This window comes from Podarcis raffonei, chromosome 12 (assembly GCF_027172205.1).
Source record: "Podarcis raffonei isolate rPodRaf1 chromosome 12, rPodRaf1.pri, whole genome shotgun sequence".
Taxonomy (NCBI): Eukaryota; Metazoa; Chordata; class Lepidosauria; order Squamata; family Lacertidae; genus Podarcis; species Podarcis raffonei.
This window is the reverse complement of record NC_070613.1, coordinates 7615085-7639337: the sequence shown is the minus strand read 5'-3', so window position 1 is coordinate 7639337 and position 24253 is coordinate 7615085. Positions and strand designations below refer to the sequence as shown.

General features: G+C 45.0%; 1 long non-coding RNA gene across 1 annotated transcript; it reads right to left on the bottom strand.

Moving 5' to 3' along the window:
- Positions 1-7270: 7270 nt before the first annotated feature.
- LOC128398305 (uncharacterized) lies at positions 7271-17415 on the bottom strand. The gene is made up of 2 exons (XR_008327084.1): positions 17368-17415; positions 7271-7576 (listed from the first exon to the last, which is right to left on the bottom strand). It is a non-coding gene; the product is annotated as an uncharacterized LOC128398305 (long non-coding RNA).
- Positions 17416-24253: the final 6838 nt, after the last annotated feature.

The window sequence follows — 24253 nt, the reverse complement described above, 5'->3', positions numbered from 1 at the left end:
TAAATGTGGGTTGTTGTTTTTTACCTTGATGGATACAGGATGAAAGAAAGAATCAGCGTATATAAAGAAATAGAATTTCGGAGGAACAGAGGAAAACATGCTTCAAAATGAATTAACTGTCTGCATTAATGCATCAAAGGCTTCTATATTTTGTGTGTATACAAATATGGGAGATCTAGATTTCACAGGTCATTGTAGACTGGGGATGTGTAAAACCTGAAGGAGGAATTAATTTCATGTTCCAAGCAGTTCGTAGACAGTCTATTTGAATCTGATTTGAATACCAGCCAGTCTGGGTTTCTTAACTTAATGTAACCCATTGCTCTCTTTGGTTAAAAGCAACAAATGCTTTTCTGTATACATTTTCATTTGTGGGCACAGTGCATTATGGTGTTTGTAGTCTTATGCAAACACCGATAAGGGAGAGGCTTCCCCACAGGGTTTTCAAGTTGGCCTTTCAACTTGGGTCAGGAATCTTCATCTGCCGTGGATGCACATCCGGATGTATTGCAATGAGAAACCAGTCATGAGTCATCCAAATCCACAAGATCTTGAACATGTTTCATGGTCTGTTGCACTGCATCATGGGATGCATAGTCTGGAAGCTCCAGAAACATTTTGCTGTCTGTTTGACTTTTGGAAACAATTGGTGTGGGGCGAAGAACGTGAGAACTGCTGGATCAGGACAAATGCCTACCTAGATCAGCATTCTGGGGGGAAGCCAGACATCGATAGCATTCTCCTTACTTGTGCTCCCCAGCAACTGATGGATTCACAGAAGCTGCCCTGGCTTCTGTTTGAAGTCTGTGATGTCCTGCTTCTTCTGCCTCGCTTCCACCTCCACCTCCAAGGTAGCCGGGATGGCCATGGTGTCAGGCTTCAGGGAATCTGATCCCTCCCACGGTGGGCAGCCAGGAAGTAGATAAACAAGAAGAGCTCTTACCAAGTCTTTTGTTCAATAGTCACAGAGAGAGATGTAGAAATGCCGTCTATCTTTGGATAATGGCGTTGCTCCGAGTAAATTCCCACCCCTCCATCTCTACTATCATATGTCTGTTGGCATACAACCAAGGAAGCGGGGGCAATTGGCAGGCCCCCAGCTGGCTCCATCCCACCGGCCATTGTACCGGACGAACTCCAGTCCTTGGTGCTGCGTGAATCAGTGACCCAAATGTCAAAAGCAGAGGCACGCTCTAATCAGCAGAGATAACGCTACGCAACCAAAGTGGCAGGAGAGTATGTGTGAGCATATTTACAAGCAGTTTCTTCAGCATACATCAGGACATAAAGAAAACATGTCTGATCCCCTTTGTGTCCAAAGCATGGCAGCATAAAGCAAAAGCTATACACAAAACGGAAGTTCCCAGCAAGCTGTGCTGGAGTGTAAACAGGCATGTGACATACAACAATTCCACATGTCTGTTCTTAAGGTGGAACGGAATATTCCAACAATGTCATCCCTGCCCTGGCTGATCTGTGCTTTCTGCCTCTGAGCTGTCTGTTCTCCTACTCTCAGTGCTCTCCGGGTCCTGGGAGTGGAGAGGGGGTCAAGAATGCTTTCTAAAGATGCTGAGTCTTGCCAGCTGTCTCTCCTTGGTGCTTCTTCTTCCTCCTGCTCCTCTCCCAATATTTCCCAGCTTCTCCCCTCTGCAGCCTCTGAACTGTGCCCTTCTGCAAACCACTGTTCTAAATCTATACTGTCTCCATCTTCTCTGGGAAGTGAAGGAAAAGGGGGGAAATCTCCACCATTCCTCCTCTGTCCTGTCCCTGACACACAGCAGCCTTTGCCCTAGGCTCCACTACCATTGGCATATTCCCAGAAGCAGGTACAGCGCATCAAGGAGCCATGGCGAAGCCAAGCTGGCCCCAAGAAGGCTGAGGCCTACCTGCTGCAGATTGAGCACGATGGGTGGGAGAAACAGATCACGAATCAGGTGATGGGGTGGTGGCATAAAGAGCATGTGGATCTGACAGAGGGTTGTCCTGCTCTCCCAACCCAAAATGTTGGACCATATGAGAAGGATGTTGCCTCCAATAGCAGAGATGGTACACAGTCATCATGATTCATAGCCTTATCAACCATAAAATTGGCTACCTCTGTTTTTAAAGCCATCTAAACTGTGCGCCATTGCCACATCTTATACCAGCGAATTTTCACTATGTTCTGTGTGAAAAAGTATTTCCCTTTGTGGTATCTCATGAGAAGGCAGACCCGTCTGAATGTTGCTTCTTTGACCTCACTAAATGGACACATTTCATTGGAGGAATGGAGAGCTGCAGAAGTTTGGTTCAGCCATCATCCGCAACGGCCTTTTCAGATAGGTGCATCATCACTTGATGGCTGCATTCATCAAGTGATGGGGAAATGTGTGCGATTCTACCCTTGGGAAGGGTTATTACAGCATGGTCTGAGAACTTGTCCAAATCTCCAGCAGCCTTTGTTTATTCCTCCCACCTTTTCCAACCCCTTCCAGTTTCAAACGTATTTTAATTTTAACTTGCAACAAAATTACCATTTATATCTGACTGACCGAACCCAAAGGGTGCTCATCAATGGTTCCTCTTCATCCTGGAGAAGAGTGACTAGTGGGGTGCCACAGGGTTCTGTCTTGGGCCCGGTCTTATTCAACATCTTTATCAACGACTTGGATGATGGACTCAAGGGCATCCTGATCAAATTTGCAGATGACACCAAACTGGGAGGGGTGGCTAACACCCCAGAGGACAGGATCACACTTCAAAACGACCTTGACAGATTGGAGAACTGGGCCAAAACAAACAAGATGAATTTTAACAGGGAAAAATGTAAAGTATTGCACTTGGGCAAAAAAAATGAGAGGCACAAATACAAGATGGGTGACACCTGGCTTGAGAGCACTACATGTGAAAAGGATCTAGGAGTCTTGGTTGACCACAAACTTGACATGAGCCAACAGTGTGACGCGGCAGCTAAAAAAGCCAATGCAATTCTGGGCTGCATCAATAGGAGTATAGCATCGAGATCAAGGGAAGTAATAGTGCCACTGTATTCTGCTCTGGTCAGACCTCACCTGGAGTACTGTGTCCAGTTCTGGGCACCACAGTTCAAGAAGGACACTGACAAACTGGAACGTGTCCAGAGGAGGGCAACCAAAATGGTCAAAGGCCTGGAAACGATGCCTTATGAGGAACGGCTAAGGGAGCTGGGCATGTTTAGCCTGGAGAAAATGAGGTTAAGGGGTGATATGATAGCCATGTTCAAATATATAAAAGGATGTCACATAGAGGAGGGAGAAAGGTTGTTTTCTGCTGCTCCAGAGAAGCGGACACGGAGCAATGGATCCAAACTGCAGGAAAGAATATTGCACCTAAACATTAGGAAGAACTTCCTGACAGTAAGAGCTGTTCGACAGTGGAATTTGCTGCCAAGGAGTGTGGTGGAGTCTCCTTCTTTGGAGGTCTTTAAGCAGAGGCTTGACAACCATATGTCAGGAGTGCTCTGATGGTGTTTCCTGCTTGGCAGGGGGTTGGACTCGATGGCCCTTGTGGTCTCTTCCAACTCTATGATTCTATGATTCTATGATTCTATGATTCTATGATTCTATGATTCTATGATTCTATGATATCAGGTGAGTGCCTGTGAATAACAAGAATGGCTCACAGCAGCCTTTTGCAAATAATCCCATCCACCCACCACCTAGAAACGGCCATTCTTGTTGTCAAATGTCTGAAAGATCTGACTCTTCTTTTGCAAAGCTTTATAACGCTGCTCTGCGTTATTAAAGGAAGGGTCATTATTAAAGGAAGGACCTGCCCCGCTGGCTCTTCCTCCCAGCTAGAACAAAAGTGGATCGTGAGGGTGATAGCAATTTGGTAGAAGCTCAGTAGATACGTAATAAGAGGGGGCGGTGGTGTTACAGCAAAATGGGCCATCTTTCTTGCAAGCGCCTCCCCCCCTCCACAAAACCCAAGCCAGTATTGCATGAAATCTCTTCCTCTGTGCTGGCACTGTCCAAAGTGGAATATTATTCATTTTGATGCTCCCCGATGTGAGACATAAAGGGGAAATTAGTTTCACTTGCTTGAGTTAAGCACTGCCATTCCGGGTTGCCATTTCATATTTCACTAGGACGGGAAAGACACTTTGCAAGTCACAATGGTTCCTCTCTTTTCTTGAGACCAAGGAAGACCACGGGGAATTAGATCCACATTCATTACAGCAAGAACATCAGTAAAGTCAGATCAGTCTTGTCCAAAGAGGATATGAATGCCTGCATGCAACTCAAAACTATATTCTGGCCTTGGATATCTGCCCTAACTCTTTCCACTTTTCACAAATTCTCATCTGATATACAGTGGTACCTCGGGTTAAGTACTTAATTCATTCCGGAGGTCCGTTCTTAACCTGAAACTGTTCTTAACCTGAAGCACCACTTTAGCTAATGGGGCCTCCTGCTGCCGCCGCGCCGCCAGAGCACAATTTCTGTTCTCACCCTGAAGCAAAGTTCTTAACCCGAGGTACTATTTCTGGGTTAGCGGAGTCTGTAACCTGAAGCGTATGTAACCTGAAGTGTCTGTAACCTGAGGTACCACTGTAAATGGTAATTGGGGTGTTGGATTAGATGGGCTCTTCTTATGATCTTATGTCCTTATTACCAATTGGGATGGTGAACTTGGAAAAGGACAGTTGCCACACAGTGCTAGATTATTATTATTTTGTACTTTGTTCTTTATTATTATTTTTAAAAAGGTAGAGTTGATTGAAATGTGGCTCACTTCCTTGTATTTTCTTATCACCACTGGTAAATGCCATCTGCAACTCCTCAAAAGATTCCATCTCCCAATTGAAGTGCAGAGTGTTTGAGGACCGGCACATTCGCAGGGAAACCAAAATGCTTGTTTACAAAACTATTGTACTACCAACCTTACTGTACGCTTGTGAAACGTGGACCACTTATAAACACCACCTCCAACTCATTGAAAGATTCAACCGTGTCTCTGGAAATTTTTACACATCACTTGGGAAGACAGGCAAACTAATACCAGTGTACTGGAAGAAGCAAAGATCACCAGTGTCGAAGCAGTGATTCTTCAACATCAACTTCGTTCGACTGGTCATGTTGTGTGGATGCCTGATGATCGTCTTCCAAAGAACTACTCTATTCCGAACTTAAAAATGGAAAGCGTAATGCTGGTGGTCAACAAAAGAGGTTTAAAGACTCTCTCAAGGCAAATCTAAAAAAATATAGTATAAACACCAACAATTGGGAAACACTGGCCTGCGAGTGCTCCGGTTGGAGAACAGCCTTTACCAAAGGTGTTGTGGGTTTTGAAGACGCTTGAATTCAGGATGCAAGGGAGAAATGTGTTAAGAGGAAGGCACACTTGGCAAACCCTCACCGTGATCAACTCTCACCCGGAAACCAATGTCCGCACTGTGGAAGGATGTGTGGATCCAGAATTGGCCTCCACAGTCACTTACGGACTCACTGTTACCGTGATTATGGAAGACAATCTTACTTGGCTATGAGTGATAGTAGTAGTAGTAGTAGTAGTAGTAGTAGAAGAAGAAGAAGAAGAAGAAGAAGAACTTATCAAGAAAAATAAAATTTAAAGAAGAATAAAACAATATGCATATTTGTGCAGGAATCAGTGAGAGGGGAGGTTTTGTGTATGGAACATATGACAAGAAATTGACATGTCTACCTGTCTTGGCTCAGCCTTCCTCAGTCTGCGAGTCCCTCTGGCTGTATACATCTATGGCTGCACCATTGAGCTGGACAGGGGCAACTCCTGCCAATATTAGCTAATCTAGAGGAAGCTGTTTGCTTAGCTCATCTCCACCACCAGCCTGTGTTTAATAAAGCAAAGACATGTTTTCTTTGCCGCCTGTCTAATTTATTTTTGAGAGATCGCAGACAGCAGGTTTGAGGGCTTGTCTGCGTGCTGGGAAATGATAAGGCGAGGGCGGTAGGGAGCAAAGGGAAGGCGAGGAAAACTGACAGATAGAGCAGGATGATATCTGAGTGGCTCCAACAAGGCCATCTAACCTGCCCATCTGTCATCCAGGCCAACCTGGAGAACTTCCAGATCTATTCAGGGCATGGGACTAATGTCGAATTAGGGTTTTTGAAACTGACAGGAACAAAGGTGCCAAGTTCTCCAGAAGATCAGGGCGGCATGATGCAATGTTGCATGATGTTCTCTGAATATTGAGGGGACCCAGCCCCCTAAAAAAAACCCAGGGGCTGAAACTAGCTTGACCTCTAGAAGTTGGAGCCTATGAACTGGAGGTCAAGGAAGCACTGCCACCCTACCCTGCCAACCATGAGAGGAGAGGAGAGAGCAGGGAGAATATTGACTCCTCCAATATCCAGCACTGCTGGTGGACCCTGAGTTCTAGTATTGAGAGAGAGAGAGAGAGAGAGAGAGAGAGAGAGAGAGAGAGAGAGAGAGAGAGAGGCTCTTCTCCATCCACTCATTCCACATTCTGCATAAAGCAGTCCACACCTCCACTAGCTAGCACACAAATAAAGGCATATTGTATTATCTCAATGGAATCCTCCCCAACCTTTTGGATCTTTGGAACATCCTATTGGATCAATCCATTAACCTCTGATTGATTATTTAGGAGGATTGGGTCCAGCATCGCTTCCACTGTGAGTGTGCCAGTATCCATACTCCACAGAGCTACCCTAGTGGCCAAAATTGTGGGAAAAGGGTATTTCCGAAGTTTGATGGCTCATAACCCCTTATTGGCTCTCTAAACACTCATGCTCATTGGCTACTGCATATCAACCTAAGCAAGTTGTGCTTCCTTTTTTCTGGTTCTTTGGTTACAACTTTTGATAGAAAACAAATAATTGAACAAACATTGTTGCATTACATTCTTCATTAAATCATCATTAAATCATCATCAAATCATCTTTCCATAGATATACAGTGGACGCTCGGGTTGCGAACGTGATCCGTGCGGGAAGCACGTTCGTAACCTGCAGCGTTCGCAACCCTCAGCGCAGCGTCTGCATACGTGTCTGGGTTCGGCGTGGTGCGCAACCAGAAATCGTGCCACCTGAAGCGTCTGTAACCCGAGGTATGACTGTATAATTTTATGGTATTACTCCAAAAAAGTGGTCTTATGAGCCATCAAACCTCAGAAATACACTTTTTCCAAAAGGTTTCCACAATTTTGGCCACCACTGTACATCTCAATCCAGCTCCTTCCTTGGAAGTGTCTTCGGGGTTGAAGGTACACGCAGTAGGCAATACACACTCATGGACACCATAAAGATTCAGTCAATCGTAGAGGTTTACTTGACAGGCATAAAAGCATATTGGTAGACAATATATACAGACATTCACCACTGAATGGTCAAGGCATGTTTAGAGTCCAACAAGAGCCCAAGACTCTCTCTCTGCTCCTCTCAAGACGCAAGCAAGACACTCACAACAAGTTACACAGAACCATTGTTTTCAGTACTTCCTGTCACACTGCGCATGTCCAGAGAACACTTCCCACAGAAAATGTCCTTGCACGGACAAAACAATCTCAGCCTTCTGCTTCTTCTTGAAACTTCTTCTCTGTTCTGCTCTGTTTCTGGAACAAATGATTCTCTCTCTCACACACAGAATATCCAACACATATAATATATATGGCATGGTTATGTTTTTCATTCTTTCTTGCACCGGCACTCAGGCATTTCCCACCGTGATCTTGCTCCTTTATATTCACCCTCTGACCGCAGAAGGTCATTTATCTTCCACTGCACATGTTGAAATGAATAGGCTCTGAATAGCAGCACGAGAGGAAGGACTCAGGCAACAAAGCCAAATGAGGTTAGCACAGCACAATCAGATTACACCCAAACTGCCCTAGTCAAATGAGGAACAGAGAGATGGAGTGTATCATTCATTCGGGCAGGATGCTCATAGATGGGCAGTGGCAAGGCATATGGTGCCCGTGAATGAGCACAGGAATAATATGCAATAATATTTGAAGGGGGCAATGAGGGGCATCACAATGCAAATAAGGAGATGGGAGCAAATTTGCTTTAGCTTGCAGAAACAGCAGATGAGATGGGGGAATTGTCCCTGAGCTGAACCACTGCGCACAACAGATGGATAGAGAAATGTGGTTTTTCCCCCCCTCCTCCCCTCGTAACACCAGAACTCATGGAAGCTGAACGTTGCAAGATTTGGGACAGATTTTAAAAGGACCTGTTCAAACAATGCAGAGTTAAGTGATGGAATTTGCTCCCACAGAAGGCAATAGTGGCCACCAGCCTAGATGGCTTGAAAAGAGGATCAACAAATTCATGTTTCCTAGTTCTGCTGGATCTCTCAGCGGCCTTTGATACAATTGACCATAACATCCTTCTGGACCGTCTAGAGGAGCTGGGAGTTGGGGGGCACTGTTATACAGTGGTTCCTCTCCTTCCTCCTGGGCCATGTACAGAAAGTGGTGGTGGGGATGAGTGTTCAGACCCCTGGGCTCTCACTTGTGGGGTGCCTCAGGGCTCCATCCTCTCCCCCATGCTTTTTAACATCTATATGAAGCCGCTGGGAGAGATCGTCAGGGGGTTTGGGCTGGGTGTTCATCAGTATGTGGATGGTATCCAGCTCTACCTCTCTTTTAAATCAGAACCAGTGAAGGTCCTGTGTGAGTGCCTAGAGGTGGTTGGAGGATGGATGGCGGCTAATGGATTGAAGTTGAATCCTGACAAGACAGAAGTACTGTTCTTGGGGGACAGGGGGCGGGCTGGTGTGGAGGACTCTCTGGTCCTGAATGGGGTAACTGTGCCCCTGAAGGACCAGGTGCACAGCCTGGGAGTCATTTTGGACTCACAGCTGTCCATGGAGGCGCAGGTCAATTCTGTATCCAGGGCAGCTGTCTACCAGTTCCATCTGGTATGCAGGCTGAGACCCTACCTGTCCACGGACTGTCTCGCCAGAGGGTGCAGGCTCTAGTTATCTCCCGCTTGGACTACTGCAATGCGCTCTATGTGGGGCTACCTTTGAAGGTGACCTGGAAACTACAATTAATCCAGAATGCGGCAGCTAGACGGGTGACTGGGGGCGGCCGCCAAGACCACATAACACCAGTCTTGAAAGACCTGTATTGGCTCCCAGTACGTTTCTGAGCACAATTCAAAGTGTTGGTGCTGACCTTTAAAGCCCTAAATGGCCTCAGTCCAGTATACCTGAAGGAGCGTCTCCACCCTCATTGTTCTTCCCAGATGCTTGAGGTCCAGCACCGAGGGCCTTCTGGCGGTTCCCTCACTGCGAGAAGCAAAGCTACTCTCGTTAGTGGTGCCCGCCCTGTGGAACGCCCTCCCACCAGATGTCAAAGAGATAAACAACTACCTGACATTTAGAAGACATCTGAAGGCAGCCCTATTCCGGGAAGTTTTTAATGTGTGACATTTTAATGTATTTTTAATCTTTGTTGGAAGCCACCCAGAGTGGCTAGGGAGACCCAGCCAGATGGGTGGGGTACAAATAATAAATTATTATATTATTATTATGGAGGAGAGGACTTTTGGTGGCTACTAGTAGCTGTGCTCTGCTTCCACAGCTGGAATCAGCAATGCCTCTGGGTACTAGTTGATGGACACCATAGGAGGGGAGAGGGCTCTTGTGCTTGGTTCCTGCTTGTTGGCAGGGGCAGACTTTAGTCTTTCGAATTTCAGCAGCACCCTGTACGAGGCCAAAATTTGGTCTGTCCCCCCTGCCTCTTGCCATCCATTTTGCTCAATTCACTACAACATAGTGGCACCCCCTAGGCTCAGCGCCCAGTGCAGCAGAACTGGTCGCCATGCCCTAAACCTGCCTCTGTTGTGGGTTTCCAGAGGTATCCAGTTGGCCAATCTGAGAAGAGGATGCTGGTCTAGGTGGACCAATAACCTGATCCAGCAGGTCCTATTTATGTCATTTCAGGTCACCCTCCCCATGACTCTCCTGATAGAAACCAGATTTCTACCTGCCACAATTAATCCCTTAAGGAGATGAATTTACAGCTGCCTTCAGTTACAAACTGTGCTTTCCCCCTCAAAACCAGATTTTTGGGTGTGAAATATTTGTATTACATAATACCCTGTTCAACTTGCTTAATTGTAAAATGTGTTTGATGGGGAACTGCTGTTGGATGGTCAGTTGCAACTATTGGCCCAGAGTCCCTGAAAGAGGAAGTCAGATAGAATAACACTTCTATTATACATTTTATTTAAACTGGAGCCCTGTTCCCTCTTATTTGCGAGCAAATCTCATTGAAGTTGATGGGTATGCATGGGATCACACTGTTAGGTAAAAAAGAAAAGGTAAAGGACCCCTGAACAGTTAAGTCCAGTCACTATGGGGTGTGGCGCTCATCTCGCTTCAGGCCAAGGGAGCCCGCGTTTGTCAGCAGACAGCTTTCTGGGTCATGTGCAGTGGCGTAGCATGGGTTGTCAGCACCCGGGGCAAGGCAAGTAATTTGCGCCCCCTAACCCGTGGATTTGCCCTAACCCCAGATGTTGCACCCGGTGCGGCCGGCCCCCCCTGCACCCCCCACGCTACGCCACTGGTCATGTGGCCGCCATGACTAAACCTCTTCTGGTGCAAGGGGACACCATGATGGAAACCAGAGTGCACTGAAACGCCGTTTACCTTCCCACTGCAGCAGTACCTATTTTTCTACTCACACTGGTGTGCTTTTGAACTGCTAGGTTGGCAGGAGCTGGGACAGAGCAACGGGAGCTCACACTGTTGTGGGGATTCAAACCACCGACCTTCCGATCGGCAAGCCCAAGAGACTCGGTGGTTTAGACCACAGTGCAACCTGTGTTCCTGTTAGATTTCCATCACATTCACACATTCTAAGCATGTGATCTCCCTGTCCTCCACACTTCTTTCTGGTTTTTTGCTTGCTGTTTTTTTACATCTATTCTGGCCAATGGCTGTCGTTTCTGTTTTGTGCTGTTTTGAGAGCCAGTGTGGTGTAGTGGTTAAGAGCGGTAGTCTCGTAATCTGGGGAACCGGGTTCGCGTCTCCACTCCTCCACATGCAGCTGCTGGGTGACCTTGGGCCAGTCACTCTTTTCTGAAGTCTCTCAGCCTCACTCGCCTCACAGAGTGTTTGTTGTGGGGGAGGAAGGGAAAGGAGAATTTTAGCCGCTTTGAGACTCCTTAGGGTAGTGGTAAAGCGGGATATCAAATCCAAACTCCTCCTCCTCCTCCTCCTCCTCCTCCTCCTCCTCCTCCTCTTCTTCTTCTTCTTCTTCTTCTTCTTCTTCTTCTTCTTCTTCTTCTTCTTCTTCATAAATGTTGCATAGTCCTAGATTAAATGTGATTTTAGCCTCACAGCGATAGGCTGCTAGTGTTGTAGTGCAGCCTTTGTAAATGTACCCAGGGGATTGTTGAGATCTGTAATTGTTGAGAGCATGTGAGAATAGGTTGATTGAGGTACAGATGCATTAGTAGATGTGGATACTGAGAGGATGTATTGAATCAGGGAAATTCCATGTTATGGAGCTTGATGTTAAATATTCTTGTTTTACGTATTCCTTTTTGTGTTTGCTTTATAAACCACTTACAAAGATCTTTTCTGGTGAAAAGTGGTGTATAAATAAAAATAACAACTGAACATGAATGAAGTTCTTTTTGCAGTGGAACCTTGGATAGTTTTTAATTCAATTATATACAGAGAAAGGTTTCTTTGCACTTAACCCTGTGTTTGATTGGGGCCATTTCATTTTACATTTTTACCCGTCTTACCTACCTGTCCAAGGCTTTGGAACTGCCCTGAGACCTCTGGGTTTAGGGAAGTATATAAATTAAATAAAAAAATTAAATAAAAATAAATAAGTGGTGGTGAATCGCTCCTCTCACCCTGCTTAGAACTGCATTCTTAGACTGCAATCCTGTACACCACATTTAGCTAGCCTCCTTCAGCTGAACTCACAGAAGATTTTTTTTGAGTAGGCATGTGCAAAAGCTCTGTTAACTACATGCCAGTCCTGCTCACCAAACATTCCTGGAAATGGTTTGTTAGGTGAGTGTTTGCAAAATGAGACCACAAATCCCATTGATTTCCATGAGAATTTTTTTAATCCGTTCCCAACCATGGAATTTTGACACACACACACACCCCAAGCAAAGTAAAACCCTGAAAAAATGCTCTCTGGTTTGTCCAGTTGCCCCCCTCCCTCCCTCCATTCCTCAGCCAACCTGCAAAATACAAACAGGGAGGCAAAATGCTCTCTGTTCAGATATCTGAATCTGAACAAGGTTTGGGTGCTAATTCCTCGTGTTTGAATAAGTGAATTTTTGCATAGCAAACGTTCGCAGAGTGTATATTGTTCTGTGGATTTAACAAAAAGATTTTGAAAAACCTTTCAGATAACGCTCTCTGAATATGCAACCTTTCAGCCTATGGATTTAATGAAAATATTTTGAAATACCTTTCAGGTGAAGTTCTCTGAAAACGCAACCTTTCAGCTGATTTCCAAAATATATCAAGGAGAAAAAAAGGCAAAAGAGCAGGTTCCCAGCCTCAGATCCGGACAGTCCTCGCTCAACACTGGAAGACCTGCAAGATACCTGCAAGACATTTGCAGAACAGTGCAAGACTCAGCTAGAAAGGAGATTGTTTTCTCTATTTTCAAAATGGATATCCTGCCTTTTTTCTAAGATAGGGCCTGCAACCCTCCAGATGTTACTGAGCTACAGCTCCTACTATCCCTAGCCACTGGGTGTGCTGTCTGGGAGATTGCTGATGGGAGTGGAACGACGATGTCTGGAGGACCACAGCTTCCCTATCCCTGGTCCAGGAAACGCAAGGAGGTTTATGGTCAAAAACGAAAACACACCATCAATCATAAAAGCCAGTGGTGGTGTCTGGCCCCGGGCTCCCCCTTCTGGGCAAAGCATGCCACTGCTTCACCCTCTCCATCGATCTTCCTTGGACACAAACATATACACACACTCTGCCCCAGCCTGCCTTGTCAGAGAGGCAGCCGCAGAAACTGGCTTTTCATCCCTCCTTCCCTTATTCAGACTCCAGCTGTCAGTGTCGGTCTGTAATGACTTTTGCTAGGAAATAGGCCCCTGCAGCGCTGGCTGGTGTCCTGGTAACGAGAACATCACCATGCTGCTCTTGTTTCCTAGACAGCTACTGACATCCTGCCTCTTGAAGTAACCAAGTGAATAATATACAGGCTTTTGTTAAAAGCCCAGCCAATCAATGGTCAATTGGACTGGAACAAGCAGCCTCATCCAGTCGAAAATGATCCCAGAAAAGACATTTATGCTCTACCCATGGCCTTGACTCCAATTCTCTCCCTTCCCAAAGAACATCATGTATTGTTATTTGCCATGATCATTTTGGCAGCTTCTTCTTCTTCGTAGTGAAAGTAGCAGAGCAGGCAGGGTGCAGTGGTCAGAGTTTCAGACTAGGACCTGGGAGACCATGGTTCAAATCCCCACTTTGCAACAAAGCTCACTGGGTGATCTTGGGCCGGCTGCAGCCTCTCAGCCTAACCTACCTCACAGGGTTTATTGTGGGGATTAAATGAGGAAGGGGTTGTTTTCAGACAGTTCTTGATAGAGGACTATCCTCTATAATAGAGAGGGTAGTCTTTTTGGACTACAATTCCCATCATCCCCGACTACTGGTCCTGCTTGCTAGGGATGATGGGAGTTGTAGTCCCAAAAACAGTTGGAGAGCCAGGTTTGGGAACCCCTAAGTTAAAAAAAAAACTAAGATCATAGCCACTGGTCCCATCACCTCCTGGCAAATAGAAGGGGAAGAAATGGAGGCAGTGAGAGATTTTACTTTCTTGGGCTCCATGATCACTGCAGATGGTGACAGCAGCCACGAAATTAAGAGACGCCTGCTTCTTGGGAGGAAAGCAATGACAAACCTAGACAGCATCTTAAAAAGCGAAGACATTACCTTACCGACAAAGGTCCGTATAGTTAAAGCTATGGTTTTCCCAGTAGTAGTAGAAGAAGAAGAAGAAGAAGAGTTTGGATTTGATATCCCGCTTTATCACTACCCGAAGGAGTCTCAAAGCGGCTAACATCCTCCTTTCCCTTCCTCCCCCACAACAAACACTCTGTGAGGTGAATGGGGCTGAGAGACTTCAAAGAAGTGTGACTAGCCCAAGGTCACCTAGCAGCTGCATGTGGAGGAGCGGAGATGCGAACCTGGTTCACCAGATTACAAGTTTACCACTCTTAACCACTACACCACACTGGCTCTAGTAGTGATGTATGGAAGTGAGAGCTGGTCCATAAAGAAGGCTGATCGCCGAAGAATTGATGCTTTTGAATTATGGTGCTGGAGGAGACTCTTGAGTGTCCCATGGACTGCAAGAAGATCAGACCTCTCCATTCTGAAGGAAATCAGCCCTGAGTGTTCACTGGAAGGACAGATCCTGAAGCTGAGGCTCCAATACTTTGGCCACCTCATGAGAAGAGAAGACTCCCTGGAAAAGACCCTGATGCTGGGAAAGATGACGGGCACAAGGAGAAGGGGACGACAGAGGACGAGATGGTTGGACAGTATTCTCGAAGCTACCAGCATGTGTTTGACCAAACTGTGGGAGGCAGTGGAAGACAGGAGTGCCTGGCATGCTCTGGTCCATGGGGTCACGAAGAGTCAGACATGACTAAATGACTAAACAACAGCAACAAAGTTAAAAATGCTTTCTGTCAATCCTGAACCCCATAGAGTGGCTTTTGTTGTTCAAAGCATGCGGGGAGTACAGTGTTCTCCCAAGGCTAGCACCTGGGACTATGTAACACTTTGTGGGGGCCTTGCCTGCATCTCCACAGATTTCACAACTGAGAATCCCATTGCAATTTGCTGCCATCCATGCTGGCAGCATCAAATCTGACTTCCAAAAGCAGTGTTGCTCCGCTGTGCCTTCCCAGCATTGTAAGCCAAGCAAGTTTTCAAAACTGTGGCTTGAAAGGGCATGTTGCCTGGCCTCCTATAAATACACAAGGTCAGAAATGGCTTCGATGAGACAGTTTTCATTTGTGCATCAGCTCCTAAGAGCCCGGCTTCACGAGTCCTTGATCTTTCTTAAGTGCTGAAATGAAAAGTCTGTGTGTGTATATTAAGAGAAAAATGAGATGGTTTGAAGCCAACATGTTACCGCTAAATTGACCAATTGAAAGGCATTTCCCCCCTCTTGCCTGCTTCAGTAAACAGCACGCCGAACTTTGCCTCTGCCTACATCCATTTGTCAGGAGAATACTGAGGCTTCACACTTCCCTCGTCCATATTTTCAGTCTCCTGAACTTTCTCACAACTCATCCCCTCTGTCCAGTGAGGTCCAACGAGGTGTCATCTTTATCCTTATGAGATGGATAAATGCAGAGACAAGTTCAGACTATTTGTTTGGTGGAGGCAGAATCAGCTGCTGGGGAAAGGTGATATTTTATTTTTGCTGCAAAGGGGTGGAGAGAATTACAAATCGTGGGGTGGCCCAGGGAAGGAATAATCCGTCAATTTCATTTCTCTCTGCTTCTCATTTTTCTATTCTCAAATTCAGTTCTACAGATTCTGCGGCAATTTGCATCCCCCCGCCACATAAATAGTCTTCACAAATATTCATTCACATTTTAGGTGTGAGTTTCTCTGAACAAATATGTTTTTGTATGCACTGTTGACTAATGCACACATTTCCCCAAGCAATTCCCCCCCCCAAATATGCATTTTTCTAAATGCTTTTCATTTATTAAAAAATAAAAAAATAAAAGCTTTCTGAAAAGCTTTCTGAAAGTTGAAGTACACCATGTCAACCGAATCAATCTATATGCTTGTCGACCCTCTCAAAGGACTGTAAAGCATTAGAAACATGATTGCATCAGGATGACTGAATTTTCAGGGTTTTATCAATGGACAATATTCACACTAGCATTTTTAATTGGCAGGGCGAGACGCAACTGTGCTGAAGCAACTGAAAACTTGGGCAAACCACACAGCCTCAGGGGACACACCAACCAGTTGTTTTAAGTCTATTTGCATTCATTCATTCATTCATAAGTAGGGTTGTGGCGGGAATTTAATTTAGGTTGCATGTTACCAAAAATGTAGTTAATTCCAGGACTGGCTCACCCATCAGGAAAGGTGAGGCGACAGCCTCAGGTGGCAAAATACACAGAGGCAGCAGGTCCCACTGTAGATCTTGGGCTTTGCCTCAGGCGCCGAAATGTATTGAGCCGACTTTCTGAAACAGTACAAGAACCACAGCACATCCACCTTTTGAAGTTTGCACTTCTCTGAATTTTTCAGCCGGTCGGCGTGTACAAGGGTGAGGTCTGCGTACGAAGGCATATACTGCTGAAAACAAGGTATAAAATGCATCAATTGGAGGGAATCACTTTGGAAAACATGTCTATGTTGGATGAAATTGCATTTTGAAATGTGTGTATTGGGAGAAAGAGACACTGAAATTTAAAACCACCCACAGGATTTGGCCCAAACCCAAAGTGATTTGGGCCAATTTGGTGAGATCAAGTTACGTGGAGAAAGCCCTTCCGGGGTCAGGACTCCTGCAGCAGATACGTGCCACCTTGAACACTGTAAAATTCAATGCGTCCTGACGGTGCTGTATAAATAATAAGACAGAAATCCATATCTTTTGCAACGGGTTTAGCATCCATTTCCCTCCGGCGGTGGCTGAGGATTATTTTAGGTATGCAGTTCATCTGGCCCAAGAACGAGTCCCTCATCTCATTCTGCGTATTAGCTAAGGAGTTCTTATCGTGGCAGAATGTCAGCTTTGAGAGGATGACTGATAAAATCCAACTGGAATTTGTTCCGTTTCACGGACCATATACAGATATTGGCAAATAATGATGTTAAACTGGTATGTCATTGAAAGTTGTGGGCCTTGAGAAATGTGGAGGACCTTCAGAGGAAGCCTTTTTATCTTGAGTCAGACCATGGGTCCATCTAGTTCAGTATTGTCTGCTCTGACTGGCAGCAGCCCTCCAGGATTTCAGACAGGGAGTCATGTCCCAGTTGGAGATGTTGGGGGTTGAACCTGAGACCTTCTGCATGCAAAGCAGATGCTCTACCACTCACCTATGGCCCTTCTGATCTAGAGAGTGATGAAAAAGAGAGATCAAGGCATCTTTTGCAATACAGAGGCACTTGTGAACTGGTACCCATTGCTAGAGTTCCTTAGGGACTCCTTAGGGAGTCCCTTAGATGCAAAATGCTCCTGAGCAAAGAATCCTTTATGCTCAGAAGGTGGGCTCTTTTGTGTCTAAAGCGCACAAGAGGAAGGTATCTGCAGAGTCATCCCTACCGTTAGACAGAGTGAGACAGATATCTTAGGTTGTAGTTGCCAGTCTTCCCACCCCACCCCACTCAGGATGTACTTCACAAACTCACAACAACACCTCCTTCTTCCTCATTGCCATAACCATTCCTCCTCTTCTCTTGCCCAACTGCCCCAACTGCCACTTTTGCAATGTTCTGGTTCCCTTGGCAACTGTTGCCAGGTTTGCCCAGAACTCTCTCATTCCCAACTATTTAGATTTTTTGTCAGACAAGTAGCCCTCATGAAATATAAAGGTAAAGGTAAAGGTACCCCTGCCTGTACGGGCCAGTCTTGCCAGACTCTAGGGTTGTGCGCCCATCTCACTCAAGAGGCCGGGGGCCAGCGCTGTCCGGAGACACTTCCGGGTCACGTGGCCAGCGTGACATCGCTGCTCTGGCGAGCCAGAGCCGCACACGGAAACGCCGTTTACCTTCCCGCTTGTAAGCGGTCCCTATTTATCTACTTGCACCCAGGGGTGCTTTCGAACTGCTAGGTTGGCAGGCGCTGGGACCGAGCAACGGAAGCGCACCCTGCCACGGGGATTCGAACCGCCGACCTTTCGATCGGCAAGCCCTAGGCGCTGAGGCTTTTACCCACAGCGCCACCCGCGTCCCTAATGAAATATATTAAGTCCCAAATGGAGGAATTAAACCAACATCTCATCACAGTAATGCATGGAGACACAAACAATAGTTTGAAGACTAGAGGCCCCATTATCTCCGTCAGGAAATGACGCTCTGTGGGCCATTTTCAGCTAAAGAGGGGGGGTGGTCTTAGATGGAAGCAAGTCCTCCATACTGGCTGCAACTGTCCCCCCTTCCTGCAGGAGTATCAGACAGGGACTCTATCGCTTGCGTGGTTGCTTTCAGGTGGAGGTGAACGCACATCATTCATCACAAGCCATGCACTCTGCTCTCTTCCTTGCCAACAACTCCTGCTGTTCTCTCTCACGCACACCCATGGCTATTTGGCAGTCATCAGTGCTAAGAGAAAGTGGATTTGGCTTTGAAGTGACATGTCCATCTCTTCAAAAGGTGCTTTTTTCATTTAGGCTTTATGAGTACATGAGCTGCATTCGTGGCGACTGATCAACTCGTTCGAGTGGAGCAAGAAGACCAGAGTGAAGCTGCCTCTGAAATAACAAGGCAATAATTTGGAAGGGGGAAAGAAAACCAGGGCACTCTGTGAACCGGTTCGGATTCTGCCTCACCTTTCTGTTTGCACATTTAAAGCAAGTGTTTCTTTGTGTGTACAGCAATGGACTGACTCCAACTGCACCTCCTTTACCTAGGATGAAGTTTCCTTGGAAGCAGAACCATTAAAATTAGTGCAGTTGACTTAACTTAGGTCCCTTAATTTCTACTCTGAGCAGAACTTAGTTGAGTATGGCCCCGAGGCAGGATAAAGGTAAAGGTAAAGGTACCCCTGCCCGTACAGGCCAGTCGTGTCTGACTCTAGGGTTGTGCGCCCATCTCACTTAAGAGGCCGGGGGCCAGCGCTGTCCGGAGACACTTCTGGGTCACGTGGCCAGCGTGATGAAGCTGCTGTGGCGAGCCAGCACCAGCGCAGCACACGGAAACGCCGTTTACCTTCCCGCTATAAAGCGGTACCTATTTATCTACTTGCACTTGGGGGTGCTTTTGAACTGCTAGGTGGGCAGGAGTTGGGACCGAAAGACGGGAGCTCACCCTGCCGCGGGGATTCGAACCGCCGACCATGCGATCGGCAAGTCCTAGGCACTGAGGTTTTACCCACAGCGCCACCCGCATCCCTTATCCGAGGCAGGATAGACATGTCAAAATAAGCAAACACTGTAAAGCATTGTCATTGTCATATACTGACAGTGGTTTTGAAAAGGAGACAAAGTAACTATTGTTTACAGTATATATAGCGGACAAATGAAGAATCGAAAGTTCTTTGCTTTCTGAATTTGCTTTTTCTATCTTTCACTTTTAACCTCTTTTCTACTCTTCTTTCTATATTTCTCTCTTTTTCTTTTCTTACTCCTTTCTCGGCCCTTATTCTTCTTCATTCTTTTATTGTGTTTAGATCAAAGCCTTAGTTCGGATTTTAAAAGGGGGGGAAAGATATTTGATATTAAGCTTTGTATTTTTCTCTATAAAACCTAATAAAACGTATTTAAAATAAAGAAAGGAGTGTGCTCGGTGTGCACTCGGCCCTCCTGCGCCAGGAACCTATGGGCAAAAAAAGGCTAATATAGTTTGAGATATGAAAAGACCTGCTTTTTTCCAGGTGGGATGCTGGGATAGTCCATTGCACTCAGCTGGTGTGATTTGGCAGTATTCCGTCAAGAGTTTATTCCAACTAAGGAGCTGTGTAACAAAATCAAATCGGTGTCCAGAGACAATGTCCCCTCCCCTAGACCTTATATCTCTCTTTACAGGGGTGGAGATGGTTCCCCCCTCCTCGCTGCCACCGCCACCCATGGCACCTAACAGCTTGCAGGAGGTTCCTATAACACTTTCCTCAGTTTCCTTGCAAAATCACAAGCAAAATAGGCTCCTTGAGAGGAAACTGCCAGTAGGGATGGAATAAGGCACATCTCAGGTGTTACCATAGCAATCAAAGTTCACGGTGCCAAGAGGAGACGGGCAACAACAATAAAAAAATAACCCCTTAAAAATGGGAAATCAACACACAGCGCCCAGTTGTCATGACAACGGGAAGGACTTATCTTTCACGTCTCTTATCCTTCAATTAAAAGCCGAAGATGATCCCTGGAGATGAAGATTTGGCAGCAGAGGGGGTGGGTGGGGGTGGGGTTTCCCACACTTTTATTAAATTTAAGATTAACAAATTCACCTTAGCACCACTTTTGTGGTTGGTGTTACTGGGGACCCCCCCCCCCGCTCTTCATAACATCTTCTGTAATAAAGTGACACAAATTTGGGCTTCCGGTCCCATCTGCCTTAATGGAGGCAGCCCCCACGACAGCAGGGGTTTGTCGGCGAACGAAAACAAGGATGACAGAGGGTAAATCATCCTTGCAAATTCCCCCCAGGGATGGGGGGAATGGGCTTCACTCGTAATTCGCCTCTGTTCCTGGTTCTTGCTCCTACGGAATGTAGGAGGCAGGGAGGTGTTGAGTGCAAAAACACTTCACCTGGTGAAAACCCTCACACACCACCATTAAGAAGCAGAGGCTATCCATTTAATCGGATCTTTAATTGGCTTTAAAGTGCCAGCACATGATGGGAAAGGGTTGCAACAACAAACTGCCGAATATACCAACTACGCGGATCAAATGTTTGAATTGAGATAAGATTTTCTTCGGCGTGAGAGTCAGTTGGGGAGAGGGAAGCCCACGGTTTTTTTATCCTAAGTTTCTTTTATATATTTAGGCAACCGTCTCCGGAATATAAGATAAAAATATATTTACAAGTGAGGAAGGGACGTTGGAGTAATACTGATACTCACAAGCAAAAATGGAAACTGCGTGTGATCTGAAATCAGAAAGGGATGGGGAGGGAAAGCTTAAGTATGACTGTGTTGGAAAGACAGAGTAATTCCACTGACCTTTGTTTAAAAACAACAAACAAGGGGAAAGAGACTGAGATTTGTGTGTGCTACTGACGGAATGTAATCTAAGATAAAGTTTAATTGGGCCATACCTCTCTTGCTGAAAGGAAAAGAATTTGGGGGCTGTGATAAGAACGCTGCAGAGATTTTGGGAGTTGGAAAGGAGTATTAAACCTTCAGCACGTTCAAAAACTGCCCACCTTTTCCTAGGCTGAGGGGAAAATGGCGAAGATCTGCGACATGTTTTACTGGTGAGACAGAATGGTTTCTAGCAGACTGTCTCCTGTTCCGAGACATCGAAGCAAGGGACAGAGAGATAAGACCTTTGAGAAACTTCAAGATTCAGTTCCGCCCCAAGCCACAATGGGAGAAAACAACAGCTGGGAAACGAAAGAGACAACACCGCATATATAGACAGAAGGAATCTCCTTGGATATGACAGTTTTCACATGCAGGGCAGAATGAAGAACATAGTTTGAGTTCCTCACACAAAGCTTTATAAATTTATATATTGTAACATCACAAATGGAAATCATTAATTATGTAGCTGTTGATTAAGAGATTATTATTATCACTGAAATGTAACTGACATTAATTAAGGTTGTGGAAAGCAGTGATATAAGATCAGAATGCGTTCCTCTTCAAACAGGCCTTGGGCTGATTAACATTCTATGGCCTTTTGCATGTTTTATGGGGAGAGGGGGGGTTGTTATTGATTTGGTTGTTCTTGTTCATTTTTATTTTGTGGCGGGTTTTTGTGGCGGTTAGGATGAAGGGTGGTCTACAAATTTAATAAATAATGATAATAATGATAAAGATGATAAAGGGTCTAGAAACCAAACCTTATGAGGAATGATGGAGGAAGCTGGGGATGTTTAGTCTGGAAAAGAGGAAACTGAGAGGAGACATAACAATATCAGAAGAGCTGTCGTGTGGAAGGTGGAGAAAGCTTATTTTCTCCTGATCTGGAGGGCAGGAACTGAACTAAGGATTCAAGTTACAAGAAAGGAGATTCCAATGGAACATCAGGAAGAATTTTCTGATTTTAAGAGCTGTTTGATAGTAGAACGAACTCCATTGGAAGGTGGTGGGAACTCCTTCCTTAGACGAGCATCTTTTCATGGAGATTCCTGCACTGCAGTGGGTTAGACTACATGACTCTCTCTCTTTTTTAAAAAAAAATATTTTTTATTCATTTTAAAACATATTAATTGTCATACATACCACAAAATTTCACATCTTATACAATCTTTTGGACTTCCATCAGCACCTCTGATGTTCCCCCATTTTTATGATTTCTTCTGCATTTCTTAAATTCATATTGCCTTTAATTATCTTAAATAACGTCTTCCTTTTCATCCAGTTATGCAATAATTCAGATTATTCACCTTACAAAACTTCCTGCAAACCTACAAATGTAATCTGATCATCACAATTACTTTTCAGATAGTCCGTAAATTTATGCCAATCTTCTGTGAATCTCTGGTCCCGCCGGTTTCGAATTCTTCCCATTAGTTTATCTAATTCTGCATAGTCCATCAGTTTCATCCTCCAATCTTCTTTCGTCGGTAATTCTTCTTGCTTCCATTTTTGTGCCAATAATATTCTTGCTGCGGTCACTGCGTATAAAAACAGCTTACAATCATTTCTATTTATATCATCCCCTACAATGTCCAGTAAAAATGCTTCTGGTTTTTAAATAAATGTATATTTCAACATTTTTTTCATCTCATTGTATATCATTTCCCAGAAGTTTTTCACCTTTTTGCATTCCCACCACATATGATAAAATGTTCCTTCTTTTTCTTTACATTTCCAACATTTATTGCTTACCTTATACATGACTCTCAGCTTGCCTTCCAGCTCTACAATTCTATTATTCTGTTATGCTGAGCTTTCTCATTAGTCATAGAATGTTTGGAAAGAAAAATGGAACATGCAGGGCATGGAACGCCCTGCTTGGAGGGCATGGCTGTCTGGAACCTGGGATAGGAGGAGCACCCTGCTTTTTCTAGCTCTCACTTGTCAGTATCTGGACCCCCTTTGGAGCTGACCGCTGAAGGTGATGGAGAATGAAGGCCCTTGACACCTGACACCTAGTAGAATGGAGCAAGCTGTGCTGGGTCTGGCCATTGCCCAGATGAAAGACCCATCTAGGACCCAGATGCCTGCACCACATTGAGTCTCATCATGGAAGAAAAGATGGAATACTAAATATTATAAGTAAACAAACCACTGGCTAGCATTTGTCACTTGAAAGCGTATCTCAAGATTCCACACCACCATTCAGGAGTGCTACTTAATAAAAAGAGAAAGAAAGGTTTCTTAGGCACTGTATTTAATTTAATTTTATTTATTTTATTATTTTATTTTATTTTACTCTACACTACTCTACTCTACTCTATTCTACTCTACTCTACTCTACACCACTCTACACTACTCTACACTACTCTGCTTTACTCTACACTACTCTACTCTACACCACTCTACACTACTCTACTCTACACTACTCTACTCTACTCTACTCTACTCTACACCACTCTACACTACTCTACTCTACTCTACACTACTCTACTCTACTCTACACCACTCTACACTACTCTACTCTAGTCTACACCACTCTACACTACTCTACTCTACACTACTCTACACCACTCTACTCTACTCTATGTTTTGCCTCCTTGCTAGTTAGAATGAAAGCCCAGAATCCTAGTGAATTCCAACCTGGAATAACTCCAGGCACTCATTTTGGGTTATTATGTTCAGGTAGCTCTTGCCTCGCTGTTTGTGTGTGTGTTTGTTTTGTTTTTTTTTAAAAAACACCCTCCTTTGCTGGGCATTCAACCAAAATTGCAATTGATAGTGGCAGGTGGATATGGGGACTGGCATTTTCTCTTTGCTGAAAGCAGATTATAGTTAAATAGGAGGCAACACGCACAATGTTTCTTATGAAACAGGGAACAATAAAAATACTGTTAAAACTCCTTGCTCTGGAAAAAAGCAGCGTGCAATTTATAGTTGGTTGTTTTTTTGGGGGGGAAATGAACAGTATTGATTTAAACTTTTCATTTATGCATGAAGCAGCTATTGCAAAAGTATCATTTCTTCATATTCAAGGAACCTTTCAAAAGAGCAGCCACCTATATCTTTTTTTATCTTGCCTTAGTCTGATCTTTTTATACCACCTGCTAGTTTGGTCTTACCGTGACTGTAAATTTAAGTTAGGAGAGAAAGAGTAAATAAAAACTGCTCACTATTTGGGGTTGGGCTGATTATATCTTTATGTATTGCTGGGTTCATTATTTCTGGCAAACTTTTTTTTACTATTGCTTCTAATTGTTCGGCATTGCCTTCTCTCAGTTGACTTCATTTGCCCTCAGTAATGATGTCCGCCTTCCCCAACCTGATGTCTTCACA